Genomic DNA, 25,220 nt, shown 5'->3' with positions numbered 1-25,220 from the left:
TACAAGGCCTGATACAAAGAGTTGCTCAATAAATATTTGCTGAACTGAGTCAATTAAATAGAGGAAGTTTGCCTCTAATAAGTGTTACAACACTTTATAATTTGAACTTTGAGTGTAACTCCATGACCATACATTTCTTATGGTCTTTTTGTTCTTCATTTACAAGATATCTTAGCACATATTCCAAACTTTTATTCATGTTACATAATGTTGAAATCTGTAGCTACAAGGGCTGCAGCCTGGAATTTAATTCCAGCTGAGAACTGCGATGTAGTTAAACATTCCTATACAATTTAGTTTAATGAGAGCCATAATGTATTATTACCAAGAAAAAGTAACTAAAAGGTTGGTTGACCAAGCAGTGTGAAACTGAAATAAGCAACCACTTCCTAATTAGAAATGAAAAGAGTCTGCATCTCTAGGGTTTGGCTAAGTGTTGGAGGAGGTCATCGAGAGGGCATGACTGCAGGCTGAACCAGAGAACTGGACCCCAGAAAAACAGAGGTTCATCACTCCTCCCACAGTGGGAGCCGCATTCAAGGACACAGCCTTGAGAGAGAAATGTGTTGCTGAGACCAGGTGGAAGGTGTGCGTGAATCCAGTTCAGACCTCTATTTCTTAATCGCCTGGCAGGCAGATGCAGAGATCCAGGCATCCTGTGGCCGCCAAAGCAAGCCTAGCAGGTGAGTCTCCTATTTGTTACACCTGCCCCCCACCCAACCCAAGTGGCTGCCTCTTTCCTAGGTCCCTCCTTGTCTTCTGTGTGTGGGGCCAGTTTACAAACCAAGAACAAATTGGCCCCAAATGTTCTTTTATTTTTATGGGTTTTTTTCCCCTTGGAAGTATCTGGGGAATAAAAGGCCAGTCTGGTCTTCAGCGGCTCACTTTGTGCTTCTTTATTACGGTCGGTTACAGGAGATGAGAAGTGAATGTGTCACTTTAAGAAGAAAATCTTCTTAACCTTGAAGGAATGAATCAGGTGTGAAATGTTCTGTTTGATACATTCGGAGGGATGCTTTCCTAGATTTATGCTATAAAATTGAAAAACATTTTACACGCTGAGGTCTGACTCAGGCTCTAGTTCAATAAAATCTATGAACACTGCTTCTCTTTCCTTTTGAGAAAAAAACTACAGTTCACTATTTTCCTAGAATTAAATGAATAACTTTTAACAGCCATCAATATAATGAGGTATTCTTTAATTGATCCAAGCCATATAAGTTCCTGAAGGCACTGTTATTTTCCGGGGAAAACAAAAACAAAAACTGTCCATGTGTGTAATTTTGTTCCTGTACTTTTCTCATATATTTGAATGAGAAAGCTTTTTTAAAATCACATATGCAACTGTTGTTAATTACTAAATGATGATGGATAGCAGGTGTGTAATTACAAATTTATCAGATGAAAAAGAGGTACATTTTTTAAATGCAGAAATCTGCAATCATAGGAAGCTTGCTCTGAGCCTCTGCTCTCTCTAGCCCTATCTCTAACGGGAGATGAAATAATGAAAAAATATTTGGCTAAACTGCTGGCAAAACTCTTCCTGTTTGTACCACACTTGCAAACAGTCTCTTGGGACTAGCAGCGGAATCCTTCCTATTGATTGGCTGGTTAAATAGAGGACTATTAGCTTCAGACAGGCTAGATTGATTACACAGCAGCAGCGAGAGCGGAGACTCAGAGCTAAGTGAGCCTCAGGGTGAAAAGGAGAGCGGGGACGCAGGGTGCGGGGCTGGGAGGGAGGCAGGCGCGTTCCATCGCATCCCTGTGTGGCTGCCGAGCCCAGCGCCCTGCTCCGCAGCTTCCCCAGTCAACAACTTACTGAGGCGCCTTTTCTCTCACAAGAGGATGTCAGCTCCCAGCCCCTGCAAGAAATAACAGACTTCACCTTGGAATAGTTCATCCACTCCTGCTTCATTAACGAGGATTTTGAAAAGAAAACCCCAATCAAGTTCCCTTTCCAGCCCCACTTTGTTCCCGAATTGAATAGAAACCGTGTCGGCTCCTGGTAAGAAAATGAAATTTTTCTCTCTGGATTTCTTTTTGAGTCACCCACAGTAAAATACAGCAGAGCTTTGCGTGCTTTAAAAAATGAGTTTCCGGTGATGTATTTAAAGTTAATAGAGTACACAGGCATGTGGATTTAGGAATATGTTAATGCATATTTATATGAATATATTTGCTGTTTTATCTCCAGGGAAATGTAAGTTTCTTTCTCTGTTTTATTAAACTACTAGATTATAAGTTTATGAGTAGATAATTTGTGTGAAGAAGAGAAATGAAGCGAAGTTCACACTAAAAAAGAGCATTTTTGGTGACAGCCCTGAAATATGTTCACATATAAGGCTCTTATAGGCAACTTTGAAAAAATAATAGCCAAGCAGGACAGGACTATTTCTGCATTAAATGTCTTCTGTTATATTTCATGCATAGAAGCTGCTGTGAGCTTCAGTGATTGTCAGTGGTGATTTTTTTCCCCCTAAATCTGTCTTTTGATTGCAGTCTTAATTCTTCAACATAAATATGATGCTTCTTAAATGATTTGGCATTAGACTACCATCTTATTATAGCTAGGTTATTGACAGCTAGAATTTGGTCTTAAGAAAGTACTGAGCTCAGGCAGGGAAATATGAGTCTGGAGATGTTCAGCTAGTACTAGAGCTAGAGTTCCCTCAGTTAATTTCAGTGTCAGTGAAGGTAAGCGCTGGTAAAGTGTCTGTGAATATATGGGAACTTTGCACATATTAAATTCTCTTCTGGGAACAGGGATTTTTTACATGTTTCTGCTGAAAGTGATGGGATGGAATAGGAATAGTGGGTTGCGGCAATGCAGTACTGATATGGTTGGTTAACCTTAGGTTTATAGGTCACAAATGTCAACTGCTAACGAGACAGCATTGTGACATCAGACATAAGGGATTCATTTCATCCTTGCTAGGACTAAAATGGTTTGTGAGATTTTTTGATGGCAATTTATTTGGTCTGGGATCAATGAAGTGAGATATTGTATCCTAAGAACTGTTTAGATTGTCAGTTTCAAGCAAAGTTTCCTGAGTCACTCCTCTAATCAAAACCAAGCTTGCATCTGTGGTAAGTCCACAAAACTTTTAAATATGTTATGCAATGTTTCACAGGAGAAGGTGGTGGCCACAATTTTGGCAGATAATGTAGCTGAACTTCTTCATGTTCCATTCTCTGAATGGCAGTGTTTGTGTATGTTTCACCCTTACTTGTGTTGAACATAACTATACACTTGAAAAGCACAACTTTTTATGATATCTCTTTTGTTTTCCAAATGTGAAATAATATTTTCATGTTTTTTGAGTAAATATTATAACTACCTAGATATTTCTACTTATAATAGCCATATCAAAAGGGCATGATTGTATCATTAATGCAGACTTTTTTTTAAAGTGCATTTTGACTAAAGGAATAGAAATATGTGTTGGAGAATACTGAATTTTTTAACTTTGAATTGAGTCATTAAAAAAAAATCTTTTTGGGTATCATATTTGAGAAGCTATGTATATATGAGCACTATTGTATCAAATCCACATATAGCATTTATGTTAAATCAGTTATAATTTTGTTTAATTATGCTAACTTTTTGTTCAAATACAAAATAGTGTTTTAATCCTTTCATTTTATTGTTTTTGCAAATAATATAACATGTTTCAACAAAGAATTCACTTAAGATTTAGTGAATTAGTCTTGTAGGTCTTGTAGTTTCTATATTTAATACACAAAATCATTTAAAATTCCATAAGTTTGTTGCAACAGTATTAGTGTCAGGTACTTATGCAGTATATTTTCCTTATAGCATTTATTTATGGGTTCTATTGGGGAAAACACAGTAAGACATTCTCAATTGTGTTGTATGATTATATGAGAAAATTTAATTAATTCTTTAGTATGTACAGCTGTAAATCTTCATCCTTAATTTGTCACATGATTAGGCTTCTTCTCCTTTAAAAAAAAACTTTTAAAATACTTTCTTTAAATTGATGTTTAAGCATCCTTCTTGGCTTACAGTATTACTTTGACTCTATCTTTTTTTAATTCTTTTGTTATTTTACAAATTCTGTGCTTACCCCTGTGAGGGATTTGATTCCCCATTTTCTTAAAAGAAAATTGTATCTTGATTGGGGGAAAAAAAAGCATTAAGAAATAATATTTCACACTTCCCAGCTATGTAATTAATATGACTCCTGCATGTCAGAGCAGTGCCTCTCAGCAGGCATGAAAAAATGTATCCTAGCACTCGTGTATATAAACCAGTCTAGTTCTGAAATTCAGCAATTTAGTCAATTCAGCTCAGGAATTTTCACTTTTCTATACCATCTTTGGAGGGCTCCATCTGACATTTTATTCAACTTACCATTCATTTCCATATTATCAGATGTCTTTCAGGCTTAGTGAACCAAGAACTGAGCAAGCACCACCTATTCTGTTTTTTATAGATACCTGTACCATTAGGGGGCTCTTTCTTCCTGTGTTATACTCAACAAACCACTGTGAGAGGTTTTACTGCTTTCTTAAAGTATTTCCTTGTTTTTAAAGTGTTGAGTGCTGCCTGAAGTAGGTTTCTCCTATTCTCCACAAAAAGAAAACTTTTCAGATCAACAAAAATTCTTTGTTTTCACAAGAAAGTGAATGTATCTTATACTTTTAAAGTTTTCTCTTTCAAATATTCTTTTTTTTCCATTTATTTTTATTAGCTGGAGGCTAATTACTTTACAGTATTGCAGTGGTTTTTGTCATACATTGACATGAATCAGCCATGGATTTACAGGTATTCCCCATCCTGACCCTGCCCTCCCACCTCCCTCTCCACCTGATCCCTCTGGGTCTTCCCAGTGCACCAGCCCTGAGCACTTGTCTCATGCATCCAACCTTTATAAAAGTTTTAATTTTTGAAAATAACCAAGGCTTCAAATATTAAAATGACTGATTTTAAGAAAATATAAAGGTTACATATTATGCAACTAGCATCATAAATGTTCACATAAGGAAAAAACTAAAGGGAGGACATTTCTTTTACAATTGCCTGCAAATAACTGTGAACCATGTAGATAGAATGAGTGACTCTGGGCTCACATGCAATTTGCTTCCAGAAGAGAACAGCAGGGAGCTAAGAGAATATTACTTGTTTTCTACAAAAGCAGACATAGAAGAGTTGAAAATAATAGAATGGTTTCACTATCTATACACATTCCGGAACTATATTTTTAAATCTGTTTTTGTGCTCAGTCGCTATAAAAATAATATCTAACTCTTTGCAGCCCCATGGACTGCAGCCTTCCAGGCTCCATTGCCTATGGAATTTTCAAGACAAAAATACTGGAGTAGAGTGCCAGTTCCTACTCTGGGGGTCTTCCTGATCCAGAGATCAAACCTGCATCCCTGCATTGGCTGGTGGACTATTTTCCACTAGTGCAGCCTCCCCAAATTCAGCATCATTCTGTATGAAGCTTTCATACATGTATACAGAGGGTGATGCAAGGGCTTATTGTGGGGATAAAGGTATTTCCTGCATCACTTATGGAAGCCACGGTTTAGTCACTAAGTCGCGTCTGACTATTTGCCACCCCATGGACTATATAGCTCACCAAACTCCTCTGTCCATGGAATTCTCCAGGCAAGAATACTGGAGTGGGTTGCCATTTCCTTCTCCAGGGGATCTTCCCCAGCCAGGGATTGAACCTGGGTCTCCTGTATTCCAGACAGATTCTTTACCGAGTCACCAGGGAAACCCTGTAGAAACCACACACATTGAATTACACTGCAGCCTTTCTTAATAAACGGAAACACAGTCCTCACATTTCCAGAACAGCTAAAGATGTACCCTGACTGCTGTTTTATTTGGGAATGAGTCAACACGTAATGATGTCTCTGTGCAAAAACAATCTATTTGGTAGGTCTAGACTTTTCATCACATGATGACAACTCCAGGAAATGAGAAAAGGTGACATCTACTTTCTGAGATGTTTATGTCAGAAAGTGCGAGGAGGGAAGGGAATCTGGACAATGAATCATGGAATCCCAATTCTTTATTGAAAGGTTCATTGACTTATCAGGGTAGAAGAGTAGTTGCTTAAATAAAATGGGAAGATAGGCATGGTACAGTCATTGCATTTACTGGTATTTTGAAAGTAAATGTGTAAGGATTTTATTGTTTGTCAGAAAATTTGCATACCTTGAAAGGACTGAATTCTGAATACAACTAATATATGTAGCTATGTGGTAATCATCCCAAGTATATCTGAAATAGGCTGGCATATGGCCTAATGTAGTTTTTTCTCACAAAATTATATTTTGTTAATGTGAATTACTGAGTAATACAATTTGAGTGGGAATCTTAATGCTATAGGTCGATGTAATCAATAATGAAAAATATTTTAAGAAATTTAATTTGCTTCTAAAAAGAGGCTGTCTTTTATGTTAAAGTAGGACATCATAGAAAAAGACCCTGATGTTGGGAAAGATTGAAGGCAGGAAGAGAAGGGAGCAGTAGAGGATGAGATGATTGGATGGCATCACCCACTCAAGGCACACGAATTTGAGCAAACTCCGGGAGGTAGTGAAGGACAGAGAATCCTGGCATGCTGTAATCCGTGGGGTCGCAAGCATTGTTATTAGTGACTGGACAAAAACAGGGCATCCCAGGTTGTGCTAGTGATAAAGAATCCATCTGCCAATGCAGGAGACACAAGAGGCAAGGGTTTGATCCCTAGGTGAGGAAGATTCCCTGGAGCAGGAAATGGCTACCCACTCCAGTTTTCTTGCCTGGAAAATTCCATGGACAGAGGAGTCTGATGGGTTACAGTCCATAAGCCCACAGAGTCGGACACATCTGAGTGACTGAGCATGCAGTAGTAGAGGTGAAAGAGCATCACTGGGGATGGGGAAAGGGCTGAATAAAATCCAAGACAAAGATGTGAAAGTTCAGTATGTAACTGAAAGTTCTTTTTTATATAAGAAACTTTTACCCAGAACTAAGATACACACACACACACACACACACATACATATAAATATTGCATGTTAATTATTAATGTTTAATGGTAAAAATACCACTGAACTGCAACTTTCTATATCTCATATGATATGAGGATAGATCTCTATAAAGGTGTGAGAAGTAGAAAAATCAGTGCCTGGTATGGATAACTACTAATATCGTAGCCTAATATCAGACTTTCTCAGGAAACAAGGTAACTCATTCCTATTGAATTTAATCTTATAGATTGAGATATAAAATGTAGGTAATTAGAAAGTATACATCTGCTTGTAGTTATTGCTCCTACCAATTAATTGAATTCCACTTTTAAAATCACTCCTGAGCTTATATGTTTTTGTGAAACTATGTGTGAGCATGATTGGTTGAGAATATATATGTGGGTATATGAGTGTAGTTTTTGTACAGTTTGAATAGGATAAAAATATAATCACCTTTAATAGGTGACTTGATTTGTGTTCTATAGCTTCCATTTTCCTCTTTAATAACTTGTCCTCACTGTACTTAAATCGACGCCACTGCACACACACTTACCTGGCCAATATGATTACCTCTAAATATGTAACATTAGAATTTGCTTAGGTATGACCTTAGATTGATCCATACACAAGCTGGAATCAAGATTGCTGGAAGAAATATCAATAACCTCACATATGCAGATGACACCACACTTATGGCAGAAAGTGAAGAAGAACTAAAGAGCCTCTTGATGAAAGTGAAAGAGCGGCATGAAAAAGCTGACTTAAAACAGCGTTCAGAAAACTAAGATCATGGCATCCAATCCCATCACTTCATGGCAAATAGGTGAGGAAAAAGTGGAAACAGTGGCAGACTTTATTTTTTTGGGCTTCAAAATCACTACAGATAGTTACTGCAGTCATAAAATTAAAAGAAGCTTACTCCTTGGAAGGAAAGTTTTGACCAACCTAGACAAAATATTGAAAAGCAGAGATATTACTTTGCCAACAGAAGTCCATCTAGTCAAGGCTATGGTTTTTCCAGTGGTCATGTATGGATGTGAGAGTTGGACTATAAAGAAAGCTGAGCGCTGAAGAATTGATGCTTTTGAACTGCGGTGTTGGAGAAGACTCTTGAGAGTCCCTTGGACTGCAAGGAGATCCAACCAGTCCATCCTAAAGAGATCAGTCCTGGGTGTTCATTGGAAGGACAGATGTGGAAGCTGAAACTCCAATACTTTGGCCACCTCAGGCAAAGAGCTGACTCATTTGAAAAGACCCTGATGCTGGAAAAGAATGAAGGTAGGAGAAGGGGATGACAGAAGATGAGATGGCTGGATGGCATCACTGACTCAATGGACATGAGTTTGGGTAAACTCTGGGAGTTGGCGATGGATAGGGAGGCCTGGCGTGCTGCAGTCCATGAGGTCGCGAAGAGTTGGACACAACTGAGTGACTGAACTGAACTGATGTCTCTTCTAATGGGGATTGTTTCATGTCCATTAGTACTGTGTCTTGAGTCATGTAACTGAATCCTTAAATCTTGTTGTTTATCAAATTCCAGTTACTCTAAATTATATATTAGGATTTTGCCACAAGGCTACTGAGAATCATAGAAATTAGTTATTATGCATTCTATTTATCATAGAAAGAATCAGATGTAGGTAGAAATAAGAGTGAGCTTTACTAGTTGTTTAAAAGATATACAAATACCACTCGGGTCAAGTAGTCAAATCTAACCCATGATTGCTAGAAAAGAGAAAATGGGAAAATATCCCATTTTAGAGCAGACATGTCAAATGGGTTTCAAACATCTGCAATATAACCATTTTTTTTAATGAATAGTTCAATTTTTAGACTAGGTTTAGGTTTACTGAAAAATGAGAGAAAGTGACATACACTTCTCATTTCTACTTTCATCTCCTCTCTATGCTGCTAGCTTCCTTCCCTAACCATGCTATTTTCTCCTGTTATTACTATTTGGCATTTTCAAGATGCATTTGCAGTGATGAATGAGCCATTACTAATAAAATATTATTATGTAAAGTCTATAGTTTACATTCTCTTGTGGCTCAAGTGGTAAAGAATCCACCTGTAAAGCAGAAGACATGGGTTCGATCCCTGGGTTGGAAAGATCCCCTGAAGAAGAAAATGGCAACCCTCTCCAGTATTCTTGCCTGGGAAATCTCATGAACAGAGGAGTCTGTAAGTTTACAGTTCGTGGCGTCACAAGAGCTGGAAATGACTTAGCAACTAAATCACTGCCACATAGCTTACATTAGCGTTCAGTACTTGTATTGTACATTCTATGCATTATAAAAAGTGCATAGTCTTATGTACAAATGACCTATACCTGAACAAAAATTCCACCACCCTAAAATTCCAGTGTTTCCCCAATTTATTTATGCCTCTCTCTTTTCCTCCCTCTGAACCTCTGATCTTTTTACTGTCTGCGTAATTTTGTCTGTACAATAATGTCCTATGATTGAACTCATACAATACGGGCTCTTTTCAGATTGCCTTATTTCACTTAGTAACATGCATTAAGTTCCTTTATGTCTTTTGAAAGCTTGGTCTCATTTCATTTTATTGCTGAATAATATTCCATTGTATAGGTTAATCATAGTTTGTTTACCCATTTATCTACTGAGAGACATCGTGGTTGCTTCCAAGTTTTGGTGTTTCTGAATAAACTTGCTTTAAACATCAGATGCAGGTTGTTTGTGTGAATATAGCTTTTCAATTCATTTGCATTCTCAATCAGTAAAGTCCCTGTTGCTCCACATCCTTCCCAGAATTTGTTGTCAGTGGTTTGTATTTTAGTCATTCTCATCTGTATATAGTATTTCTCATTGCTGTTTTTGACATATGTTTTGGGTTGGTGATAGTTGTTTGTGCCATGTTGAGAATAAGTCCAAGGGACATTATGAATCTGCAGAAAGCATAATACAAAGTCCATAATCAATTGGACGGGGTATGTATTTGGCAGAAAGGGGGCCATCCATTATTTGTAATTCATGTTTGCTAGTCACAATTTAAGGCTCTGGTGTAGTGAATGTATGAAAGTGAAAGTTGCTCTGTTATGTCCGATTCTTTGTGACCCCATGGACTCTGTGTAGTCCATGGAATTTTCCAGGCCAGAATACAGGAGTGGGTAGCCTTTCCCTTTTCCAGGGATCTCCCCCAGCCCAGGGATTGAACCCAGGTCTCCTGCATTGCAGGCAGATTCTTTGCCAGCTGAGCCACAAGGGAAGCCCAATGAATATATAAATTAGAACAATTAAGTAACTTTTGTCAGTAATCAGATATAACCATAGTTTTATATTTTGCAAGCACTGTGATTTAATTAAGTGACAAAGACTCATAAAGCACATTTTTTTTTTTTTTAAATCACTAAGTTGTGTATGACTCTTGCAACACTATGGACTGTAGCCCACCAGACTCCTCTGTCCATGGGATTTTCCAGGCAAGAATACTGGAGTGGGTTTCAATTTCCTTCTCCAGGAGATCTTCCTCACCCAGGGACCAAACTTGTGTCTTCTGCACCGACAGAGGGATCCTTACCACTAAGCCACCACAGAAGACCTAAAATTAGCCACCATCAGTTAGTCTTTGTTACACATCAAAAACCTAACAACTATAATGGCATCCACTCTGATTTCATTTTGTCAATCCTCTTCTTTCTTTGCCTTTCCTTATTGTAGTTTTTAGCCATGTTTTTATGGGTTGAAATTTCTTTTATATTACATATAAGTTAAAAAGCAAAATCCTCAGGCAGATTGACATTTTTTCATAATCCAGCCTTGACCAGTCTCTGACGTCATTGGTGATCACTCTGAACTCAAGCTAAGCTACCTTTTCCCTTTCCCCAAAGTACTTTCTCTCAACTTTCAATTTTTGCTTATGATAGTCTTACTGATTTGGTCTTCCTCTCATTCTTTACCAATTCAAACATTACCAATATTTCTACAAATTGTTGTTGAGAATGCCTCTACTATTTATCACATAAAACCTCGCTTTAATAATCATTGCATCAATTGTATCTTTATTATATCATTCTATGTAAACTATATGACTGAGAGAAAGATAATCCTTTGTAATTTTTTTTTCATTCTTTAAAGTGCAGTGTTCATAGTACTGATTAATGCCTGTTAGTTGATGGAATACATCACCAGTTCAATGGACTTGAACTTGGGCAAACTCCAGGAAATGGTGGTGGACAGGGTGACCTGGCATGCTGTAGTCCATGGGGTTGCAAAGAGTCAGACATGACTTGGTGACTGAACATCACAACAAAAACCAAAATGTCAATTCTTATAAATAAACTTGGTAAATAAATTTTTTAAATGTTGTCGTGTCTCCAATATCCTTGCCTTTCCCCCTCCTTTCTTTTGATTTTAACAAAAGAGGGACATTCCATTTGGTGGAAAGTTTTTGTGTGCTAATCCTTACATGAAGGTAGGTGGAAGTGCTAGTTCCTTATTTGTGTCTGATTCTTCGCAACCCCATGGTGTATCCATCGAATTCTTTAGGCAAGAATACTGGAGTGGGTTGCCATTTCCTTCTCTAGGGGATCTACCCGACCCAGGGATTGAATCGGGGTCTCCTACATTGCAGCCAGATTGTTTACCGTCTGAGCTACCAGGGAAGCTCTCACATGAAAGTATTTGTGTGTTAGTTGCTCAGTGTATCCGACTCTTTGTGACGCCATGGACTGAAGCCCGTCTGACTTCTCTGTCCATGGGATTTTCCAGGCCAGAATACTGGGGTGGGTTGCCATTTCCTTCTCCAGGGGATCTTCCTGACCCAGGGATTGAACCCATGTCTCCCGTGTCTCCTGTGTTGCAGGCAGATTATTTACCCACTGAGCCATTGGCGAAGTCCTACATGAAGGTAAGGTACACATTGTATAATGACCCTATATTTTATCCATAGCATTTTCTATCTGTTCGATACATTAGCTCAGCTATATGTATATGTCTCTAACAGATAGAAGATGCTATGGATAAAATATAGGGCCATTATACAGTGCGTATTATTAGATACCCCTCAGAAAACAAAATTTAAGGTATTTGGTAAAAGAAAGCACTTTAAGGCAGAATACAAACTGGAGATTTGTTTATGTTCCCTTTTGGGGCATTGATTTGAATTTAAAATGTATTGAAAGAAGAGCCAAGCAACTGAACTGTTTTACTAACGGGCTAATTAAATTTTGGAAGATCTCTTGAAACAACGCACAGACCAAGGTCCATCTGAAGCATAAATGAAACCACTAGTCTCTGAAGATGTTTAAAGGTCCTGCAAAAGAACAGATAGGAAAAAGTACTTACAGTGCCATTGCTTTCTGTCAGCATCTTCTCTTCTGTGTGTGGATATGTGTCTTGGCATATTTTCTTCTTGTAAATTAACTTATTCTGAAATACCCTTTTTGGACATTCATTTAATAATTTATATGTGCTTTTAATGTTCTTTTTCATAAAGTTTATTTGCTGGCTGTTAAAAATACTCAGGGTATACTTTTGCCATCTAGTTATTGAGTGCTTTGGTCATAAATCAATATGACTTTAACTTCTTGGCTTGGAACTAGAGAACTGACCAATTCTTTGCCAAGAATACTCCTTGATAAACTGTTTCTACTAAGGACAGAACACTTTGACTCAAAGCAGCAACATTTTTGCCAAGAAAGAAGGCTGAGGTTTTTTAGAATAAATTTCTGAAGCCCAATTTTGAAATTCGTTTGATAGAAGTAAAAAGAGAAACAGAGCCTGAATTTCAAATTCAGGTCTTTCTATCTCTGGAATATATTTTTAAAACACTATGTTATATTGCTTCTCTTATGCTCCAAATTTAGAGACGAGGTATTTGTTTGTTTTGGCTTTTGTTTTGAATTTTCAGAAGCCTGAGTTTCACCCACTTTATAAAAAGGAAGATCATGGTATTTACCTTGTAGAGATAATCCAAGGGTTCAGTAATATCATATGGGTAAAAAACTTAAAAAAGTGATTGACATAATCACAGGCGTAAAAACAACAGCAGGGCTGATGTGCATTAAATGCTTCTGAATCCACAGTGCTTGAAAAGGGAATTTAAAATGCCTCTCTTGCTAGCATTCATTCAGTCATTTGAGAAACATTGCTGGGAAGCTAATAAGCATGAGAATTTATTCTTAACTATTCGAGTGGCTAGAGAGATGAATAAAAAATATGTTAGGGACTCCCCATTGGGAGACTATGAGTAAAATCATGTCAGTAATGAAATTATTGTATTTTTTAACTGCAGATGTGACCCTGCTTACCCTCTAACATGTATGGTGGCTGTTGAAACAACATTTTTCGTTTTCTGGATTGCTTTCTATCTTGTTCCCTAAAGAAGTACTAGAGGGAGTTGGAAGGCAGGAAAATGAAAGAAAGCCTCTTAGCTCCTTCGTTTCCTGTTTTTTTTTTTTTTTTTTTTTGCTCTTCTTGACAGTATTACCTCACACTGCTCTTCACCTCAGCACCACCCACATCCTGCTGATTCCAGTTCTCACAGAACTGACTTCATTGCCCACCTCAATGGAGGACTAGGCACAGGCAGGCAGACACCTTCCCCTCACCCCAGGGGTCCCCACCTCCATGTTTTAGGTTTCTTATATCTTTAATAAGTATTAAGCTGTGATAAGCTGTTCTTACAAAACAAAATATTTCAAAGTTCTTTGTTAAAAAAAAAAAAAGGTGGGAGAAATACATCAAGACAGAGTGTAAATTAAAGGTTTGTTCCTGTCACTTTTAAAAAGCATTTACTTGAATCTGAAAGATCATAGAAAAAGAACCAAGAAATTCTCCATTGTTCCCCCAGCCTTAAGGGTGGTAGCTGCTTTCAGCACTTACTACCTCTTTCTTACCTCACTGTTGTGACTTCTTGTGTTTTCAGTCTTCCAATGTATGTGTTAACTTTCTGTTATGGTTTCTATTCTCCTTTCTTAAATCTGTCTGAAGAAGTTGATACCAGAAGAGTTGAAAACTAGAAATGGTGTAGGATACTAATGTTGAGTCCAGGATATGGATTTGATTATGTCCCTGGCCGTGGCATAATAGTGAACCATTTGCTAGAGGTGAACAGGACACTAGATATCTCTAGTAATCTGTGACTTACAAATTAGCTAAATAACCAAATATGTTTACTTGTGATGAAGGGCCCTCTGAAGCAAAGATCTTGAAGCCAAGTCATAACTGTCCTCACTATTTGGTGCTGATCACAAAGCTATAAGATGGAATAATTGTTTTAGTACATGAGAGCTTACAGACAAACCATACACAAAAGCTCATGCCTTTAAATTATTAGATCATGGCATTGCAAGAAAATCAGAAAACTTCAAAAGCCATCTGAGTGGGTTTGGATTAGGCTGATAAACATTATACTCTGAGTTTCTCTAAGCCTCTTTCCTTAGCAAAAAAAAAAAAAAAAAAAAAAAGTCTTTTTCTATTTGAGGAGACTAGTTTTCTCTTGCTTGAAGATCCCGCAGTAATTCACCTGATGGACTTGCCATGCAAAAAATGTCCACTTTCCTCAAAGTCTACCACCCCTTATTTAGACCTAATTTAGGCTGACCGATAGTTAGAGGTCTTCTAAAACTCAGCAAGCTCTCAAAGGATACAAGAAAAACTGACCTAGGAGGAGCTAATTTATCAGTTCAATTCAGTCACTCAGTCGTGTCCAACTATTTGCGACCCCATGGACTGCCACACACCAGTCTTCCCTGTCCATCACCAACACCCAGAGCTTGCTCAAACTCATGTCCATCGAGTTGGTGATGCCATCCAACCATCTCATCCTCTGTCGCCCCTACTCCTCCTGTCTTCAGTCTTTCCCAGCATCAGGGTCTTTTCCAATGAGTCAGTTCTTTGCATCAAGTGGCCAAAGTATTGGAGTTTCAGCTTTAGCATCAGTCCTTCCAATGAATACTCAGGGTTGATTTTCTTTAAGATTGACTGGTTTGATTTCCTTGCAGTCCAAGGAACTCTCAAGAGTTCTCCCCAGCACCACAATTTGAAAGCATCAATTCTTCAGCACTCAGACTTCTTTGTGGTCCAACTCTCACATTCCTACATGACTACTGGAAAAAGCATAGCTTTGACCATATGGACCTTTTTGTGCAAAGTGAGGTCTCTGCTTTTAAATACACTGTCTAGGTTTGTCATAGCTTTTCTTCCAAGGAACAAGTGTCTTTTAATTTCATGGCTGCAATCACCATCCACAGTGATTTTGGAGCCCAGTAAAAGAAAATCTGTTACTGTCTCCACTCTTTTCCTTTCTTTTGCCATGAAGTGATGGGACTGGATGCCATGATCTTAGTTTTCTGAATGCTGAGTTTTAAGCCAGCTTCTTCACTGTGTTCTTTCACCCTTATCAAGAGGATCTTTTGTTACTCTTCACTTTCTGCCATTAGAGTGGTATCATCTGCATATCTTAGGTTTTTGCCTATTTCTCCATATTACAATTTCAATTTAGGTCACAAATTCACTCCCAAACATCTGATGCTGAAGCTGAAGCTCCAGTACTTTGGCCACCTGATGCAAAGTGATGACTCGTTGGCAAAAACCTTGATGCTGGGAAAGATTGCAGGCAGGAGGAGAATGGGGCTGCAGAGAATAAGGTGTTTGAATGGTATCACTGACTCAATGGACATGAGTTTGGGCAAACTTCAGGAGACAGTGAAGGACAGGAAAGCCTGGAGCACTGCAATCCATGGGGTGGTAAAGAGTCAGGACTCTTGAGGACACTGCATATCTGAATTTAAATGACCTAAGTAACACAGAAGATGTTTTTTCTGGAGCTCTCTTGTTTTCTTGATGATCCAACAGATGTTGGCAATTTGATCTCAGGTTTCTCTGCCTTTTCTAAATCCACCTTGAACATCTGGAGTGATCAAATTTTGAGCACCCCTTGGATCATTCACAAAGCAAGAGAGTTCGAGAAAAGCATACACTTCTGTTTTATTGACTATGCCATTGTTAGTGTATAGGAATGCAAGGGATTTCTGTGTGTTAATTTTATATCCTGCAACTTTACTATATTCGTTGATTAGCTCTAGTAATTTTCTGGTAGAGTCTTTAGGGTTTTCTGTGTAGAGGATCATGTCAACTGCAAACAGCAAGAGTTTCACTTCTTCTTTTCCTATCTTGATTCCTTTTACTTCTTTTTCTGCTCTGATTGCTGTGGCCAACACTTCCAAAACTATGTTGAATAGTAGTGGTGAGTGGGCACCCTTGTCTTATTCCTGATTTCAGGGGAAATGCTTTCACCACTGAGGGTAGTGCTTGTTGTGGGTTTGTCATATATAGCTTTTTATTATGTTGAGGTATGTTCCTTCTGTTCCTGCTTTCTGGAGAGTTTTATTCATAAATGGATGTTGAATTTTGTCAAAGCCTTTTTCTGCATCTATTGAGACAATCATATGGTTTTTATCTTTCTATTTGTTAATGTGGTGTATTACATTGATTGATTTGCAGATATTAAAGAATCCTTGCATTCCTGGGATAAAGCCCACTTGGTCATGGTGTATGATTTTTTTAATATGTTGTTAGGTTCTATGCCAAAGCCTTTGATGGTGTAGATCACCACAAAATGGAAAATTCTTCAAGAGATGGGAATATGAGACCACCCTGCCTGAATCCTGAGAAATCTGTATGCAGGTCAAGAAGTAACAGTTAGAAGTAGACATGCAACAACAGACTGCTTCAAATTGGGAAAGGATTACGTCAGGGCTGTATACTGTCACCCTACTTATTTAACTTCTATGCATCATGCGAAATGCTGGGCTGGATGAAGCACAAGCTGGAATCAAGACTGACAGGAGAAATAGCAATAATCTCAGATACACAGATGACACCACCCTTATGGCAAGAAAGTGAAGAAGAACTAAAGAGCTTCTTGTTGAAAGTGAAAGAGGATAGTGAAAACGTTGGCTTAAAGCTCAACATTCAATGGAAACAGTGAGAGACTCTATTTTTTTTGCCTCCAAAATCACTGCAGATAGTGACTGCAGCTGTGAAATTCAAAGACACTTGCTCCTTGAAAGAAAAGCTGTAACCAACCTAGGTAGCATATTAAAAAAAAAAAAAAAAAAGTTTGTATAGGCAAAATGAATTTCTTTATTGTTACCTTTAATATCCAGGTGCTTATTCATTTCTTTTGGCTAATTTTTAAATATTGCATGAACAATATATGAAGATAATCTCAAAACTACAGTAAAATTTTTACGAGATTTAAAAGACCAATTCACTGTTCTCTTGAATTTAACATGGTCTTTTCCATCAATGGGGTTTATCTTGTGTCTCAGACAGTAAAGAATCTGCCTACAATGCAGGAGACCCAAGTTCAATCCCTGGGTTGAGAAAATCCCCTGGAGAAGAGAATGGCTACTTGCTCCAGCGTCTTGCCTGGGGAATTCTTGATTGGTTTGATCTCCTTGGAGTCCAAGGGACTCTCAAGTGTCTTCTCCAACATCACAGTTCAAAAGCCTCCACAAAATAATTTCAGGATTTTGCTAACTGATACCAGCAAAAAGCCAAGAAATATGTCAGATATTGTGCTACAAGAAATTTAGACAAAGAATGACAAAATATAATGGTGAATGGTGCTGAATTTACCAATGGGCATGTGTTCATGCTAAATTGCTTCAGTGTTGTCTGACTCTTTGCAACCCCACAGACTGTATCCCTCCAGGCTCCTGGGTTCATGGGATTCCCCAGGCAAGAATACTGGAGTGGGTTGCTATCCCCTCCTTCAGGGGATCTTCCCGACCAGGGATTGAACCCATGTCTCTTTTGTCTCCTGAATTGGCAGGAAGGTTCTTTACTACTAATGTCACATGGGAAGCCTGGATTTCTCGATATGGATGAACCTAATAGGGATTCCTCATTTAATAGATTTGATTACACGTCTGGAAGTAGCGCTCAGTTAATTGGTAGGTTTACTGAAATGCTTACTAGCAGTGGCCTAAATTCAAGGAGGTTGAAATGTCATAACTTACTTACCATAAAATAGAAGAAAGAGTTCAAAAGCTTAGAGAGAGGAATGTCACGATGGGTTTATTATGTACAAGCTCTCTGCCTTCTCTCTTCCACATCATTCCTATCAAAAGGACTTAGAGGATACTTTCTTCAAAAAAGCAGTGAAAACTCAATATGAGGTAATGATACCAGACATTTCAAGGACCACTGGAAAAGCTTTCAGGTACTAGCCACAACAGTTCAGACAGGATGGGAGATGTCACCATTGATTTTTTATCTCTTACTATTGAGATGAGTGCCCTGATATCAGTGTATCAAATGGAGGGATTCCAAAGACGTAAAAGTCAAGGAGAATACTGACAAGGTTGAGATGGTCGTATGACCAAAAAACAGCAGGAACAAATTACTAATCAGGATATTTTTGTCTTCTGGTATCCTTGCTCTTGGCCAATTGATTATGCTGTTCCTAAAATTGCACTCAATATATTCAGTCATAGCAACACATTTTATGTTTGTGGCCAGAAAGATGACTTAAACTCACAGTGGAGCGGCCTGGCTTCTGACTTGAAACAAGGCTGCTTCACATATCTGGAACAGCTTGGTTGACAGGGTTGGTGGGGTCTGTTGAGGGAAGACCAACCACTCTGCATGGAATTTCCAATGTAAATTTCCCTCCAAACCATCTTCAAACAAACAAACAAGCCAACCTATAGCCACTTTCTAACCATACTAAGAAGAGAAGAAAATATCAATCCCTGTAAAGTTGCCTTCTGTTTCTGAAGTGTTGCTGATTTTCAAAATATAGGGTGATCCACCAAATTCAGAGATAATGGTAGTCAGATGGTATATGACATTTTTAACTAAATTAGAATCATAGGGATCTCAGTTGTTCTGTTAACTCACGCTGTCAACCTTTCCCTAATTTCTGAAAGTATACTTGACGTAAAAATAATTCATGGCCAGATTTCTGACCCTTAAAATAACAATTACATGTGGGGGAGAGCCAAATAAAAGATTTGGATTTCTTCAAATCCAAAATGGCAAATGTAACACAGCATGAAACAATGGCTAAAAACATTTTTTAATGCAAGATGCTTTGCAAAATGTGGGAAATAATAAAGAAATCAATTACCTGTTTTTGTTTTATTTTCCCCTCATTCTGAAAAGGTATCCTAGAGAATGTGATGTTTCAGTTGTCTGTAAAATGGTGAGAAAAAATTCCTGAAAGAACTGAGGGGAGGGGGATATTGTGGGATTATGGAGGGTTGGGAAAAGTGCAGGTAGCCAGCGTGGCTGGGATGTAGGGTCTTTAACAGGATGCAGGGGCTATTGGTCATAGAGAAATAGGCAAATTGATTACCACAGTATACTATATATGGTACTTGAAGGAAGATAAACTTTGTGAATAAGTCTTTAAATGTTTTCAATTAATGAGATAATATGATCTGACTTGGCCAAAGGTTCTGTCATTACCTTAAATGTTGAATACATGTGCTTGGATTATTTCTTCAATTGGAGAATATGGGACAAATATATTGGATATAGGCCTCTCTACTAGCTTTTTCATTTCAGATTTCAACCTGAGTTATGTTGGCATTCCATTTTGTTTTGGCTAATAACAGAAGTTCAAGGGACTCTGTTGGGACCATTGCTGTACTAGATCTAATATAAATAAATGAGTTGCCTAAAGCAATAGGACTTCCTCGACATACCAGTGAGTATTTCAAACATGCTAAGCATACTTTAGATCTGTCACAACCAGCTGTTCAATTCAAGCTTGTGACTGGGTATCTGAACTGCAGCAGCAAAAGATTTTCAAACCCAGTGAACACTAATTAAAAAACTATTCACTAGCATATAAATAGCTTCTTTTTTCAATGTCATTTATTTATTTTTTTAAAAATGTTGAACTGATTGTCAATAATTAAATGGAAGAAAATTAAAGGGACATTCAAGACCTAGCTATAGATATGCAAAAAATGTAAAAGAGCATATCTCTTTTGTTAAAGATAAAACCAGTGCTCTAAAATGCTGATCAAACAAGGGAAAGTGTGTCTAGAATATTTTAACTTGCAATTTTTGGACTCTGTTAATGTGTTTAGTGGCTTCCCTGGGGGCTCAGATGGTAAAGAATCTGCGTGCAATGCGCAAGACCTGGATTTGATTCCTGGATCAGGAAGATCCCTTGGAGAAGGTAATGGCAACCCACTCCAGTGTTCTTGCATATTCTTGCCTGGAGAATCCCACAGTCAGAGGAGCCTGGTGAGCTACCATGCATGGGGTTGAAAAGAGTCAGACACGATTGAGTGACTGACAATATGTTTAGAGAATACCATCTTATATATGCTTTCAGAAACCTAACATGAGAAACATTTTTATTGATCCCATTGTGCTTTGCCCTACTCCACCCTGAGTCCTATTTTTCAACTGAATGTTATTAGAAAATAAAAACATATTTTTTGTTGTTGTTGCAGAGTCACATGTGTTTTTGTTCTTACACTAAACAGTTGTATGCTAATGATCAATTCATGGTGAAGTCAGACCTTCCTGCCACTTTTGGAGTTATGTTTTCCGTATGTTGTAGAGTAATTAGTTGATCATGGTAAAAACTTTTTTCTACTCAAGTTATGATTTGTGTACCGGTAGGATTGACATTTACCAGGAGCTTGTTAAAAATGTTAGAAATACAGCAAAGTCAGCTGAATTAGTATTTACACTTTAATAATCTACAAGTGATTCATAGGCATATTGAAGATTGAGAAGTACTAAACAAATTTAGTTATTCTACAACTTTAATTGTATTTTTTATTAGATGGTACTAGTATGTCTTTTAATATTTTTATATAAAATATTCTGACTTGAATTAATTTTTGACAACTATGCCTTTATATATTTCATATTATCAAAATGTTAATTAATAACCCTGTTTTACATTTTACTTAATAACTGAAGTACCTAAGCCTTCTCTAAAGTGTTTCCTCAGATACTGCCCTTCTCTGATTCTAGGAAGATTCCTCATGCATTATTGAAAAATAATATCTATATTTGTTCATGTATAGCAATAAAATCATACTGTTCCTTGTCCCCTAGCAGTTCTAAAACTCTTGATAATAATTTCTCTTCCTACTTTCAAGAGTTTATAACATATATTAACTCTCATGAGTGAAAAATCAATTCCCACCAAATTCCCTTGCCCTTCGGATTTGTGAATGTTCAAAGTAGGTCACCTGTTTTCTTTTGTATTATAGATCGCCAGTTTATATAAGACTCTTAATTTTTTAACTAACATATCATTTTTTTCACAAAACCTTTGAGTATCACTGTAAAAATTATTGCATCCCCTTTTGTGTATAAGAGACAACTTGATTTGAGACTTGTGGTACAACTGTTAACACTATCATAGAATCATGTGTTCAACTATAAAACTCCTTATAAAATAAGGAGTTATTTTAAGTTTTTTGATAACTGAAAAGATGAATAATAAAGATATTACAATGGAAGAATGAGTAAATGAGTTGTGTGTATAATCTTATTCAACTGGAATTGCTTAGACTAAGGGAATTATCTTTTACTATATATAGTAATGTATGTATGTATATATATATATATATACACAGATACACACACACATACATATATCTATTTTTTCCATTTAAATCCTTTCTGCTCCACCTGTTCATCCCTCCCTCCAAACTCATGGCAACTACTAATCTTTTTCATGGTCTCTATAGTTTTACCTGGGCTTCCCTTGTAGCTCATTCAGTAAAGACTCTCTCTGCAGTGCAGGAGACCCAGGTTCGATCCTTGGGTTGGGAAGATCCCCTGGAGAAGGAAATGGCAACCCACTCCAGTATCCTTGCCTGGAAAATCTCATGGACAAAGGAGCCTGGTGGGCTGCAGTCCATGGGGTCGCAAAGAGTTGGGCACAGCTGAGCGACTAACACTTACTCTTACAGATTTACCTTTTCAAAAATATCACAAAGTTGGAATCATATAGTAGGTAACCTTTTAAGATTGGCTTCTTTCACTTAGCAGTCTGCATAGAAGAGTCCTCCATATTTTTTCAAAACTTCATAGCTCAATTCTTTTGCACTGAATGATTCCATTTTCTGAATATATCACTATTTATTTACCCATTCACCTTTTGAAGGATGCCATGATTTTCCCAAAGTTTGATAATTATGAATAAAGTTGCTATAAACATCCCTGTGAAACTTATATATAAACAAATTTCCGACTCATTTTCTGGATTCTTTGGTTAAGAGTGGTTTCATTTTGTAAGAAACTTCCAAACTCTTCAAAAGTGGCTGTACCATTCTGCACTGTCACCATCAATGGATGAGAGTTTGTGTTGCTCCAAATGCTCTCCAGAATTTGGTGTTTCCAATGTTTGCATTTTGGCCTTTCTAGTATGTGTGTAGTGGGTATCTTGTTTTAATTTGCAGTTCCCTCATGACACATGATAGGGACTTTCTTTTCATATGCTTCTTTGGCATCTATCTGTCTTCTTTGGTGAGGTGTCTATTTGAGGCTTTGGCCCATTTTTTAATTAGGTTGTTTGTTTTCTAATTGTCGAGTTTTTGATAGTTCTCTGTATAGTTTAGATATCAGTACTTCATCAGATGGTTTAGATATCAGTATTTCATCAGGTTTTTTTTTTTTTTTTGGTAAATGTTTTCTCCCAAACTCTAACTTACTTTTTCAATTCTCTTTATACTGAATTTTGTTTTTTTTAAGAATTTACTTTCTATCCATTCACCTCCTTGTGAAATATTCTCTATATACCTTGGACAACAGTAAAACTGAATCCATCTTTAACTTACTCTAATGGAGGAGATATATAAATCAGCTTTAAGTAGAATTGTCCTAAAGATAGGGTCTTTTCTAACTAGGGGAATCTGTCAAGGCTACTTAGTGAAAGGAAGGAGCTGGTGGCAGCTGAGATATCCCTCCTTTGGATCCCTCAGTCATTGAATTACTTTTGATCTCTCTTTTTAATGGATATTTATTTTCTTTCTTTTTGCAATGTTTAAACACACTCAAACATTAAACAATGTTTAAAGACAAGGTGATTTCTACAATGCTATTGCAACCTTTTAATATTATAGAATATTCTATCAAATTGTATTTCATTTGAGATTTCCACTGACACCTAAAATACCATTTAAAATGTAGTATAATTATGACTGTGGATCCAGGCATTTGGAATACAGATTCTGAAAATATAGTGCCCTCTATGACTATCTAAAAGTCATGAAAGTCCATAGGAAAATATATTCTTCTAGGACAAGTACCTCTAAAAATCATACCTGTCAAACAAGAAATTCAGAAATCTGTGACAGCTCAAGAGCCTGATGGCAGAGAGAACGCTGATTCAGTCCTTGAATTTTCCATGACGACTTCTCACCTGCACTTAGCAGCTGTTTATTGCTTGGTTCACTGGAGCATATGATGCTGTACCAAGCCACGGGTCAATAAAGTCATTTACAATGATCAACCCTCTGAGTGAAAGAGGTGATGAATCAACCAAAACTCCTTTAGGCAACAGACCTGGCAGGGAAATTTTGCACTTTAGGTAGAAACACATAATCAAATGAATCAGCAGCCTGCACATCTCCCTAATTAATTTTAGTACCTCTGGAGAAAGCAAGCAGCCAACTTTTAAATGCTTTCCTCTTTTATTAGGGATGTTAGTGGTTAGATAACAAACTCTGCAGAAAATCTGTAACCTTGACCTTGGAAGTATTTGGCAATTTCTGGATTTTTATATTATTAAATTTAATTTTAAATTCAATATTATCTTAATTTACTTTGTATGCAACATTTTCCTGTTAGATCAGACTGGCATTTTCCTGTTATATTGAAACCTGATATGTTTGTAATTATTATAAAAATAGCATTATTAATGATTAGATCAACAAAATCACAACAACTTCACTTAGATAGCATCACTGACTCAATGGATATGAATTTGAACAAATTCTGAGAGAGAGTGAAGAACAGGGAAGCCTATTGTGTTGCAATCCATGGGTTCTCAAAGAGTTGGACCCAACTTAGGGACTGAACAACAGCTAAGTGCCATGAGCCACGTGCTTTACGCTTCCTGACTCCTTTAAACTTTATAAGAAGCTATGAAGCAGATAATGGATTTAGTCACATTTATGGAAACTAAATTGATAAATAGGATAAAGGCTGCCCTCAAGGCTGTAAAGCTCATAGGTGGTCCAATTAAAACCTGAATGACTATCTCAGAATTGAAGTCTGTGCTTCTAATCACTGCATTATGAGCAAATAATTACATGGCATTTATTCATACACTAGTTTTCATAAAATTGACATGTAATTTCTGAAATTTTAATCCTTTTTAGCTATTTAAAGAGATTGCTAGATTGTATACAGGATATTTCAAAATAGATATATAAATAGATATATAAATTAGTATATAGATATGTAGTAGATATATAAATTAGTAACTTGTTATATACATATTTAATAATAATAATGACACATTATTGAATAGTAACACATTATTGAATAACAGCACATTATTGAATGACACGTTATTATATTTGGAGTCCAGAGTATGTGACAACATGCTAACTGCTTAAATGTGTGATCTGACTCAATCTTCATATTAACTTTGGAAAAGGAGGTGTTAGCAAACTATTATAGATGTATGTCTACCAAATAATCTTGAACATTTTCACATAAATAGAGAAAATATATCCAGAATGACATAGTTTTTCTGCCTGAAAATCTTAGATGTTAATGCACCCCCCCCCCTTTTTTTTTTTTTTTGAGTTTTACATTGTCAAGTACTTTTGCACTTGGGCACAATTGTGAGTGGCTTCTGAGATGAAAAGTTGAAGAGTTTGGGTCCTTCATGGGTAATAATCTAATCTGCCCATATATAATATTTATGGCTTCATATAGAGATCCAGTAACTCAACAACTGACCACAGTGCCTACTTGAACAAGGCAAAAGGTAGCTTTTGGTTATAGTCAAAATGTTTTCTAAAATGAGCCCTGTCCTTTGGCAGTTTATAAATATTTCCTGAGGCTTGATACAAGGATATGCAAATACAAACACCACAGTGTTAATTAAACGAGTGTTCAGGACAGCAAAGTGCCACCCAAATTAGTGCATGGTGCATGTTAAGTGAATTAAGAGAGGAGAGGGATCATTTTGGACTAACATGGTCCTAAAAGGCTGTAATAGACAGGACAGCTGGACTATATAAACCAGATGTCGAC

The 25,220-nt window shown here is 37.1% G+C and overlaps 1 protein-coding gene across 1 annotated transcript in view; it reads left to right on the top strand.

Annotated features, from left to right (window-relative positions):
- Nucleotides 1-1,751: 1,751 nt before the first annotated feature.
- CDH18 (cadherin 18) overlaps nucleotides 1,752-25,220 on the top strand; it is a 1,188,046-nt gene continuing 1,164,577 nt past the window's right edge. The window contains exon 1 of the mRNA XM_070476511.1: nucleotides 1,752-2,008. The gene's annotated coding sequence lies outside the window, so the exon portion shown is untranslated. The remainder of the gene's footprint in view (nucleotides 2,009-25,220) is intronic.

Source organism: Odocoileus virginianus, chromosome 14 (assembly GCF_023699985.2).
Source record: "Odocoileus virginianus isolate 20LAN1187 ecotype Illinois chromosome 14, Ovbor_1.2, whole genome shotgun sequence".
In the NCBI taxonomy this organism is placed as follows: Eukaryota; Metazoa; Chordata; class Mammalia; order Artiodactyla; family Cervidae; genus Odocoileus; species Odocoileus virginianus.
The sequence above is the reverse complement of the archived record's forward strand: the minus strand, read 5'-3'. Positions and strand labels throughout refer to the sequence as shown.